Source organism: Lissotriton helveticus, chromosome 10 (genome assembly GCF_964261635.1).
Source record: "Lissotriton helveticus chromosome 10, aLisHel1.1, whole genome shotgun sequence".
In the NCBI taxonomy this organism is placed as follows: Eukaryota; Metazoa; Chordata; class Amphibia; order Caudata; family Salamandridae; genus Lissotriton; species Lissotriton helveticus.
The window spans coordinates 723,170,526-723,183,090 of record NC_136071.1 but is presented as its reverse complement, the minus strand read 5'-3'; positions in this window follow the sequence as shown (position 1 = coordinate 723,183,090).

Genomic DNA, 12,565 nt, shown 5'->3' with positions numbered 1-12,565 from the left:
CAACGCCTTTACATAGCATCAGTTACATTACATGAGGACACTGATGGAGCAAGGTGATGAACAAGATTTTGTTCAAACTTGTAAAGTAAGCCTCTCATAAACGTAATCAAATTAATAAGCTTGTGGTGAAATACTAATCAACATAGTTTAAGAATTCTTGCATCAGTCCACGCGGGATAAACTAATATGATTTATGTTGCAGACGCAAAAGAAGAAATAATAAACTAACCTTGTCTATTGTCTTTGTCAGTATTAAATGTGGCTGTTTAATGAATGGCATGTGCTTATTTATGTGCTTATGTTATGTCTTCTCTGTGACAAAATGCATAAAAGAGTTCCTGCCGTTCCTAAAGGAAAGGTAAATATAATGCTGCTTATTTGTGCTTCAGCTAGGTAACATAATTAACAGGATTAATTAGTAAAGGGGGTGGGTAACAGAATGGGTCTCAATTCTTTAATTAATTGATGTCTTGTGTTTGTTTAATAATAGTTTCCGAAGTAAGGCCTAAAAGTGGTTCAGAAAATATGGCAGACAGAGTTGCAGATGAAAACTTGTCCAGAGCAATGCCTTGCACATGCGTAGCTGTGAAGACTTTTACTGCACAATCATCACATAAATTGAAAAAGCAGTTCTTCAGCTGAGTTGAACGTGCTCTCGGAGAAAGACTCAAGGACAGGAATTTGTTGTGTCTGCCAAGGCTAGGAAGTAAATGTTTGAAACTCGTGGAAAAGTATATTTCCTGAGGAAGCAGAAAGACGTGGAAATGAGAGACAATAGGGCTTATGTAAAAGCCTAGGCATGGTCAAGTAACGGACATGACCTAATGTTTCATCATGGACTGACACAGGACAGCCAATGAAAAGCTCGGATTCCTTTTAAAAAATGTAAAATGTAGAAAGTTTAGCTAGAAAGAAAGGTATAAAACCTGACACTTGGAGCGGAGAAAAAACTCTCTTCTTTCTGATTCCTGATTGACGTGAGATGCTGTTGGACTTTTAGCGCACGTAAGGACAGTAGACTTTGAATGATTTTTCCTTTCTCGGTGGAGAGAGAATCAGACAGGGAAATAGATTTAGGGAATGGAAAACTGTTATTCTGCTAATATTTCATGTATTCTGAGCTTGCTTTGAAAATGTCAGTTTATTAATTCATTTCCTCACTAAAATGCTGTTTTCTTGACTGCTTATAAAATAAAGAATTCTAAAACGCTAATGCTTTTCCTTTATGAAAATTATAGTTATTAAAAATTAGATTTGAAATGACAAGCTGGTCTGGTTTATTCATGATCTAGTTACCATCAGTTTATTCAATTGCCTTAGTGGCCTGATTAATGATTGATACATGATTAAACCATGGTAAAAATAGGTAAAACTGCAGTTGTATATAATTTGTAAATAATCTATGAGTAGTTTAGTTAATCAGACCACATGATTCAGTTGCTCAAAAATTGTCTCTTTGGTATTATGGGCCTTCATATGTGTTTCATGATTAATGGTGAGTATTGTGGTGATCTGTAGCGTTATTGAGACAGTTTTTCAATAGGAGCGCTGGATCAATTTCTTAGTAGCAGAGTTCGGTTACTATGGTAACTGGCATGTTACATGGTAAATACATAGGATCGATGTATAACACATGTTAAGTTTGGTCAGTTGTTATATGTAGTCGAAAGGTTTTTTCCAGCAGTGTGAAAATTCCTGGTTTGTGCCGGCATGAGAAGTGTGACAGGTGAAGTTACACAGTGCATTTGTTCTGTTTCAAATAGTGGTATCGCCGTATATATCACAAGTGTTGTGGACGTACAGCACAAGTTTAGGGATTTCAGGTGTGTAAGGTAGAATGCATAGTGAGGATTGTCTATGAAATTGTAGCTTTTGAGTATAGGGACTTGGAGCCTGTTTTAAAACTCACTGTGAAAAGAGTAGTAGAATTTATCTAAGCTTGAGTGAAGGGTAAGGAAGCGTCGTCTATCTTACTGGCGAGTGAGGATTTCTATGTGGGTTAAAGTCCTACTAAAGATTTCTGTATGCATGGTTAGGGATTTTTCCATATGAATGTGCGTAAATGATTCTGTAATATACGATCCAGTGAATTTCTGAATTGTCTCTTTGGAGGTGTAAAATATCTCTGTATGTGCATTTGGAGAGAAACAAGTTCGTTATTACCTGCTAGAAAGGCAGAGTAGCCTTACTTTATCGACGAATTTAAATATTATGTGAAAATAGCGTCGTCTATTTCACGCAAAAGAATACTTGAATGTTTGGAAAAGCTATCACTTTACCTTAGCGAAACAGACAAATGGTTTGTTTTTTGTGAAGTTATTAACAGAATTCAATCGTAAGATTTGTAAATATGGCGCTTTGAAATTTTTTGTAAAGGAGGTGTTAGTTTAAGGAGCGGAGCGAGAGACGGAGAAGCTGCAGCGGCAGCATACATCACAAATGTTGCGCTGTGATTGGCTAACATACGTCAGTGTTTGCGCACCGATTGGTTCACGTGACTAAGGCAAGCTTACAGCTGATTGGCTCATCCTGAAAAGCAGTTATTCTATTGGTTGAGCAAAATAGTGACGTAGTGGAACCTGATTGGCTTGTTGGTGAGTTTCGCGCACGGTTTGGTTGGTGCTGCGGAATAACAAGGAAGTTGTTACGATCTTTACCGAAGTAAGGGAAATTGTTTTAAAACATGGATTATTATTACATGAAAGAAGAAAAGAAGCTTTCATGGTTTCAGAAATTGAAAAATAAACTTAAACCTGACAAGAAAATTGCAACAAGAGGTGGAAGATTAATTCATAAGTACAAAACACCTGCAGCGTATATGTTGGGTGAATATGGTTATCATACTTGTCTTTGGATTGAGAATTGGATGAAGTATACTGAGAATGATGGTGTGTTAGCATGGCCGGAAGATGGATCTTTTAATATGGCAGTCTTGAAAAACGTAAGAGAAAAAATGATGAAACTTGTACCAAAGCCTAGACCTACTCAATTTGAAGCACTAGTTGAATGGGAGGATGAAATGTTTGAGTAACAACGAGAGAGTAGAGGAATATCAAGAAGAACAGGATTAGATCTTAATAGAGAAACAGATCAGGATAGAATGCGTCGATGGAGAAGTGCAGACATGTGTGATGGTTTGTACCCAGTGAGACTAATTGATGAGGTATCTGGACAAAAGTGTACTCAAAAGACAAATAGAAATAATGAGGAGAGTGATTTAGAAGATCCGGTATTAGAAGAAATTTATACTAGAAAACCGCCACCTTATCAACCAGTTTGTTCTTGGACTTCTCCAAGTGCCCCACCAAGAGAAATTATTGATGAGATCTCTCCTAAAACAAATCAGAATGTTAGAAAAACACCTGATAGAGTAGAAACAAGGTGTAGTTCAAATATATCGGGAGAAAATAGAAATTATGCTGAAACCCCAGTCCATAGAAATGAAACCCCAGTCCATAGAAATGAAACTCCAGTCCAGAAAAATTTAACCCCAAATGGAAAAAGAACAGAAAGGTATGAGGAATTACCAAATATCTCAGAATATAATCATTCAAAGGATGAATTAATACAGCAGTTAACTAAAAGCATGGAAGCAGTAACAGTACCTGTAACGATTGGACTTGTTCTTCCAGTATTTGATCAAAAAGAAATTAGACATTCAGCTTTAACTGTTCCATTAAATTCAGAAATACAGAAGGTAACTGAAATTTTTTATTCAGATCTGTCTGAAATACATCGAGAGAAAATAATGATGCCTGACTTAACTTTTAATCAAAGTTTGACAAGTAAAACTCCATCTGGTGCAGAATCTGACTCTGGAACTCTGGAAAATAGTCCGAATAAAATAGATTTAACACAAACCCCAGAATGTAAATTACTTGATGTTGCAAAATTGAAAGCAGATTTGGAAGAATTATTAATTGGAATGATTGGAATTGACAGTTTGAAGGCATATCAGGATGATGAATTATTATTTATTTGCAAAAGCATAACATGGAAAACGAAAAACAAATATGATCAATTGGAGGAGATGGCTGCTGAATTAGAAGTAGATTTAAGCAAGCAAAGAATATGCAGAAACATTACAGGGTGGATTTCTCTGAAAAGGATATTGAAAATATGAATACCACAGGAAGAATAATTCATATAAAAGACTTAATTGTGATTTTAAGAAAATGGGGTGAACTTAGTAAATGGAGAGTGAAATGGACAAAGAAAAGAGATGAAGACAGAACAAGCTTAGCTTTTCCTATCAGAGAAAAGAAGGAAAAGGAAGTAGTAAATGAGTTGCCAATGAGAGAAATACCGGGAGGAGGGTATGTGCATGTCCCATGGACAATACAGGACATTTTAATGTTCACAAATGATTTTCCTCGATTAAAAGAAAAACCTGTAGAATGGTATCGACAGGTTGATAGGTTTGTGAAAGTTTCAAAAGTTTTGTGGATTGATCTTGATGGATTCTTTGACATAGTTGTCCCATCAGATCTTTGGGCAGAATGTAAAACTACTATAAATTGGCCTAGTGAAGAATACCCTCGATATAAGGTAACAGGTGCTCCTTCACCAGAGATAATGAGAAAATACGATCAGGTAATTGTGTTTTTGAAGAACAAGATTCCCCCAACAGAGACAGATTGGGTTAAAATAGATAGAACAACCCAAGAGCCAAAAGAATCAGTACATTCATTTTATGAAAGATTACTGCTGGTTTTCAAACAATACAGTGGTTATGAAAATGTAAGTGCAAAGGATATGAGCCATTTTATATACAGATTTGTATATGGTTTGAGACCTGAAATTAGTGAAATGATAAAAACTGGAATAGTAGGTTGGCAATCAAACACAGTAGATGATATCTTGAGAGAAGCAAAATACTGTAGTGATGAAATAGATGCTAAACAAAAGAAGCTAAAAGAAAAAGCTATGTGGGCACAGTTAAAAGAGGCTGAACAACAAATGGCAAATTTGGGAAATAAAAATGTCGATCAGAATCAAGGGAAATTTAAAGGTAATTATAATAATCCAAAATTGATGGGAAATATAGATGAGTTAAAACAGAAACTCCCATGTTTTAATTGTGGCGAAACTGGACACTGGAAGCGCGAATGTAAGAATCCGCCCAGAAATTATTTTAAAAATACATCATTAAATCCACAGATGCAGAATGAGATAAATCAGCAGCAACAGCTACAGCGACAGGTAGTGATTCAGCAAAGTCAGATACCACAACCGCCACTTCCAAACTGTGTAAATACGCAGAGATACAGTGCAGAAACAGGATTCAGTGGAGGTGAACAGGTAAATAGATCACCAAGAGTGAATGTGTCAAATGTGTCACAGCAATATTGGTTGAAAGAAGATGGAGGGAGTGATTCTGAGGATTACTTCTGACGGTGCCTGAGCGAGGAGGAAGAGTGTGTGCTTGGAGCCACTCTTGAGGTAGATCAGTCTGGTCCATTTGTAAATGGTAAAGTGAATGATGTAGAAATTACTTTCCTAGTGGATACAGGTGCTACCCGTTCTACTGTTAGATCAGTGGAAATAGAAAACCTTCCTCTCTCTTATTATAATCTCCCAGATCACTGGTATGGGACATGTTATGTAGGTTTAATTTTTCCAATTTTTTTTCATGTAGATCGAAATGCAAAGGGTTCATTTGAAATTAGCAGTCACTTGAATGGATTTAGAAGAGAAAGCTTTTCAGAAATTATGGGAGACATATTTGGTGCAATTATACCTATGGTTGGTATAACCCTGAATGCAAACAAAATTAGAAAAATGTCTACAATTGTTGATAGATTTTCTACAGATACTGCGAGTGGATTTCAATGAGTGAATTCAGAACTTATTGCTATGAGGTCTATGGTAATGCAAAATCGTCTTGCTTTAGACATTTTGCTAGCAAAAGAGGGTGGAGTCTGTGGAATTTTGCATGTCCAACATTGTTGTACTTATATACCAGACAAAAGTCAGAATATAGAGATGTACATTAGAAACATAACTGAATTACATAATGAAATAGAACCTTTAGAAGATGATAGTTTTCCAGAACGCTTAAGTAAAAGATTTGCAGCAATTAAACACTGGTTTCAAGAGATTGGTAGTTCAATTATAGGTAAAATAGTTTTTCCCATAATAGTCATAGCTATAGTGATACTTTAGTTAAAAATTAGTTGCATGATACACAAGAGAAGAAAATATGTAGTAGAAAAGAAAAGAATTTGCAAACTTAGAAAGGAGAAAGAAAAAAAATAGAATTAGAAGAATTTCGGAGAACTCAATATGATAAATGCAGAAAAACAGATGAATCTAAAGTTTAGAAATACTAATATTAAGAAAGTCCAAAATATGTTCAAGGGTTGGAAATTTATACATTTTTGGGTATTGTTCGGTGATTTAGAAATCACCAGATGAGGGAGTTGATGGAGCAAGGTGATGAACAAGATTTTGTTCAAACTTGTAAAGTTAGCCTCTCATAAACGTAATCAAATTAATAAGCTTGTGGTGAAATACTAATCAACATAGTTTAAGAATTCTTGCATCAGTACACGCGGGATAAACTAATATGCTTTATGTTGCAGACGCAAAAGAAGAAATAATAAACTAACCTTGTCTATTGTCTCAGTATTAAATGCGGCTGTTTAATTAATGGCATGTGCTTATTTATGTGCTTATGTTATGTCTTCTCTGTGACAAAATGCATAAAAGAGTTCCTGCAGTTCCTAAAGGAAAGGTAAATATAATGCTGCTTATTTGTGCTTCAGCTAGGTAACATAATTAACAGGATTAATTAGTAAAGGGGGTGGGTAACAGAATGGGTCTCAATTCTTTAATTAATTGATGTCTTGCGTTTGTTTAATAATAGTTTCCGAAGTAAGGCCTAAAAGTGGTTCAGAAAATAAGGCAGACAGAGTTGCAGATGAAAACTTGTCCAGAGCGATGCCTTGCACATGCGTAGCTGTGAAGACTTTTACTGCACAATCATCACATAAATTGAAAAAGCAGTTCTTCAGCTGAGTTGAACGTGCTCTCGGAGAAAGACTCAAGGACAGGAATTTGTTGTGTCTGCCAAGGCTAGGAAGTAAATGTTTGAAACTCGTGGAAAAAGTATCTTTCCCGAGGAAGCAGAAAGACGTGGAAATGAGAGACAATAGGGCTTATGTATAAGCCTAGGCCTGGTAAAGTAACGGACATGACCTAATGTTTTATCATGGACTGACACAGGACAGCCAATGAAAAGCTCGGATTCCTTTAAAAAATGTAAAATGTAGAAAGTTTAGCTAGAAAGAAAGGTATAAAACCTGACACTTAGAGCGGAGAAAAAACTCTCTTCTTTCCGATTCCTGATTGACGTGAGATGCTGTTGGACTTTTAGCGCACGTAAGGACAGCAGACTTTGAATGATTTTTCCTTTCTAGGTGGAGAGAGAATCAGACAGGGAAATAGATTTAGGGAATGGAAAACTGTTATTCTGCTAATATTTCATGTATTCTGAGCTTGCTTTGAAAATGTCAGTTTATTAATTCATTTCCTCACTAAAATGCTGCTTTCTTGACTGCTTATAAAATAAAGAATTCTAAAACGTTAATGCTTTTCCTTTATGAAAATTATAGTTAATAAAAATTAGATTTGAAATGACAAGCTGGTCTTGTTTATTCATGATCTAGTTACCATCAGTTGATTCAATCGCCTTAATGGCCTGATTAATGATTGATAAATGATTAAACCATGGTAAAAATAGGTAAAACTGCAGTTGTATATAATTTGTAAATAATATATGAGTAGTTTAGTTAATCAGACCACCTGATTCAGTTGCTCAAAAATTGTCTCTTTGGTATTATGGACCTTCATATGTGTTTCATGGTTAATGGTGAGTATTGTGGTGATCTGTAGCGTTATTGGGACAGTTTTTCAATAGGAGCGCTGGATCAACACACATTCATTTTTGTTAGGCACAGGAAGATTAAGTGAATTGCCCAGAATCACAGGATGTGCAGTGTTATTGCCGAGACTCAAACCCAGTTCCCCAGATTCAATTTCGGCCGCACTAGCCTTTAGGTCAACTCCTCTCCCCACTCCACTCCCCGCACTCTGTAATTACCAGACGTGGTAAACTCCACTTAAGTCATAATGTCGACCCCCACTATAGAGACCGCGTTTGTGCAGGGGTGGAACGTTTCTGGCTCCATTGTGATCAGGGCCACAGAGTTCAAAACTTAGCAGCCCTATCCCTTTCCGGATGGTCGTCTGCTTTGCTGGGTGACACCTTTCCTGCCAGGGCCTCTCTTACATTGGAAGAAATAGAGAACTGCTAAATATGAGCGTTCCTACAATGAAACACTTTGTAATGATTCTCACCTTAAAATTAGAACTTAAAAAGATAAATGCAAAAAGCCAGGGGGGATTAAAGGCTGTGTGCGAAGGCAAGGGAGAGACCTGCATGAAAGGAATTTCAGCGATGCTGTTTCCACGGCCTGCTGCAGCGGCCTTTCAATTCATGTACCGCTTTGACGTTTTGATTCCGGTTTTTCAAAGAATACGAGCAGCCTATTTCACATAAGGTGTCTAACGCTGTGTGTTTATTTTTAGAAACCGCTATCTTTCGGCATCCTGAAGGCAATAGACTGATGGCTTGAAATCAATACTAAACGGGAGGGATTAAATAATGAACTGTCACAATCGGGAGACAGTAAATGATATTGATTATTCCTGGAAACCTCATTTCTACAGTCTCATTTTGAAAATTCATGGCTCCTCTGACCTCGATGCGAGGAGAGCGGTTCCCTCTCTTATGAACGGCCATTTTAATGCAATCGTGTGCTTCTCCTGTTTTACAAAGGTCGAGAGGGGAGTGCTGTAGAAATATTATGTAGACATAGGGGCATACAAGAATAGTAGCTCTGGGGCCACTTTCTTCAGGGTTGTAAAGGTACTTGTGACAATGTAGGATGACTGTACTTGACACTCAGGGACATTGTTATCTTTCAGTGATCACTGGGTGCACATCAGTACAAAATACCTCAATGTGATCTAGGGATGTTGTTGCATAATTGTGCCTCCACACTTCCATGTCATGTAATCCAGCCCTTACATTCTTTTTCCATTGAACTAAGCAGTTGTTGAGTGGTACACGACCCCAGGCCCCTAAGGGGTGAATTAAAGGCAGGGCGGTAAGGCTGCATCCACCAAAAATTGGTGGATCTCCCGTCCGCCCAATAAACAGTTCCCCTGTCTTATTTACAGATGGCCCTGGCGCTGGTGCATCAGGCTCTGCCCTCAGATACATCCTCACCAGCGCCCAACAGAGAGCTGCCTAGCCTGGCAAGGCCTGCTGTATTTAGGGCAAGTCTTCCGATGCCATCTCTGCTGTGTTTTTCCTGCTGTGGCATGCACAGCGGAAAGAACTATGTCCTCCATGCACTATACTTATTTATTTAAACAAAAAACATTTAAAACCCCAACAGGTCCATCAAACTGCCATGGCATGCCAATGAGACTGTGATGTCTCAAAAGTGAAATTTGCACAAACTAGAATAATTACTGCCATATAGAGTAATCTGTATGTGGTCTATGTTATTCCTAGGGGCCTATTTGTGGAATTGTGGTGTGCCACTGCAAAAGGGCAGGAATGCGCCATATTTAAGGTATAACAGGCATTCCTGACTTTTCCCCCTGCGCTGGTGCTAGCACCAGAGCAGGCACCCTTGCACCATGGTGCAAGGGTGCCTGCGTTGCATGCAGTATTGTAAGGGACACCTTCCTGCACAAAAAAAATCTTGAGAGGCAGAATGCAGTACACATAGAAAGAGGAAGTAACAAGTAGAAATAAAGATATTTCTCCTAATTGCAACTCACCTGGGGAGGTGTGTCTTTTTGGTGCATTCCCAGGTTTACAAGGTGTTGTAAATCTGTGAATTTGTGAAAAACCATGGTAGTGTCGTGGGAACACCCTCACAACACCCATGGAATGCCTGTGTTGTATCTTACCTTCTGCTCTACGTTGTCCTTTCTCTGTGTCCTGTCCTCTGCTGCTCAGCCAGTCTCTGTGATGTCATGGAATGTTGCCTCTGTGTATGTTCAAGTGTATCTGTCAGTTAATCTATGAAGGCTGAGCAGCAGGGCTGCTGCTCCCGGTGGGGCTTTCCACTTTGTACCATACTACTTCGGAGTATTGTACTGCTTATCCTGTGACTTCAACTTGGAAATAAAACAACATCTTAGATACAGCATTTACTGAGTCTGACACTTTTATTAGATTCTACATCCTACTTAGGGAAGAGTAATGCAATACAGTCATTTGCAATACGTTGCGCTACTCCAGATTTTTGGAGCTATTCAAAGTGACGCTTTGCGTGGCTTAAAAAATCTGACTTAAGTTTGCGTCACTCTGCACCATGTTGAGTGGTGCAAGAGTGATGCAAACGGGTTATAAATATGGCCCCTAGTGCATAGGCTCTGTACTATTCTGTCACCTAGTGCATAGTTTCTCTCCTGCATGTGGGAACCATGCAGGTTGTGTGGCAGATGTGAGCACAGTCCCCTTCCATTACACGTGTGCACTCCCTCACCAGGTTCCCTCTAAAGAAATAAGCACTGAATAGCCAATAGGTTTAAAGTTGGCTGTCAGCCTTTTGGCTTTGTCAATGTTTGTTTAGTCATGGTTTTTGCAAAATGTTATTGTTACAAATGCTGTCCGACCCTCCTCAATCTAAAAAAATTAAATAATTGATTACTAAAAGCAGAAAAATTGTCACAAAAGCAACACATTTCAATAGTAATCCCTCGTACTGAAGGGAACTACATTGTGTGTGAAGGTGCTCCTTGTGAACAGGCATAATGTTTATCAAAGCCTTACTGTCAATCATGAAAGGTATCAAACAATCATTTATTATTTGTGTAATCTTTGGACAATGTTTGAATGACTTTGGTGCGTTAGTATGTTGACTTTTCTTTGACTGACATTTTTTTTCACATGTGGCCAGTCCAACAAGCGCACACTCGTCTGAGTTAAACATCGACATGGCACAGCCATCTTCATCACTTTCACTTGATACTGTTCCAGAAGAAACCCTTGACGATGATTTTGATGACAGTCGGCTTTGTTCAGTGTTGATTTGTCTTAACTGATGTCGTCACTTGGCCTGGTGGGTGCATGTCAAACTTTGCTTCTGGAACATTCTGAAGGCCATTTGTCTTCGTGCAGTGACGCACTTCCCTTTTCTTTTCTCTGTAAACCTTCCCAAAACAGTTCTCCTTCCCACAGCCTTTACATATCTGTCCAATGGAGGGGCATTTACCTTTCTGTTGAAACGAAAATCCACATCTAAAACACAACTTCTTTTTACATGTAGACATCCCCTTGTGTTCTTCAGTCTTTATCTTACTTTTCACACTCATGACTAATTCATTATGGGCATCTACGACCTCCATGTCAGCAGCTTGTCTATAGGCACACTCTTCAGCTCTAGCAGCCAATAACACTAGCTCCAGACTAATAGTTTTTCTCTGCATTGGTAGTCAGAATGAACCTGAAAAGCATCCATCACTAACTCGAAGACGTATAGCTTCTTCATTATTAAATTCTATAAACTTATAGTATTGGATGAGTGTGTTGAGTTTCTCCACAAATTCATTGATAGTTTCAACAACTCTCTGTTGTTCTTGACTGAAAATGTATCGCTCGTAATGTACATTGGGCATTGGATTGAACTTGCCATTCAACGTTTCTATAATCGGATGGCATGTGATTTCTACGTCAGTTCGTGGCATTTTCCTTGCTTTTCTTTTACATCATCACCAGCAAGGTTTTTGAAGAAATCTTGAAGGACTTTGTGGAATAATTGCAACAAGACAAGCTCTACAAGACCGAGTCTCGATGAGTGAGTTGAGAAGGAACTAAACGCTTGTCATCGGTGCAACTGCTTTTCTACTAAAGTTACTCAACACAACTTACCCATTTTTGAACTCCCAAAGCATGCCTGGGAGAGAGTAGCCATTGACTTTTTTTGTTCCACTTGACAATGGACATCACCTGTTGGTGATTGTGGCCAAATACTCATGACTCCTTTAATTGAGGATCTTTCATCTACCACTCAATACTAAGTTATTAGGAGACTAGATGGCATCTTTGCAACATGGGGTGTTCCAGCCATGTTGCAATCTGACAATGGCCCTCCATTTAACAGTCGTTAGTTTAAAGATTTTTTAGAGCATCTGAGTACAAAACATCAGAAGAGCACACCTCTGTAGCCGCAGGCCAATGGACTAGTTGAGCATTTTATGTGTATGCTAAAGAAACCTGTGTGGAATGCTACTCTTCAAAAGATCAATTTAAAGACTGTGTTAAATTCTAACTTGAGAGCTTATTGTTCGACACCTCACTTGACCATAGGTAAAAGTCCTTCAACATTGATGTTTGGGAGACCAATGACAACCAAGATACCTCAGTGGACCAATCAAAGAGAGAAAAATGAGACTGCAACTCAAAAGAAGGACTTTCTTCAGAAGCAGAAGGTGAAAGCCTATGCTGACAAAAGACAAAATGCGAAGAACATCATCTTTA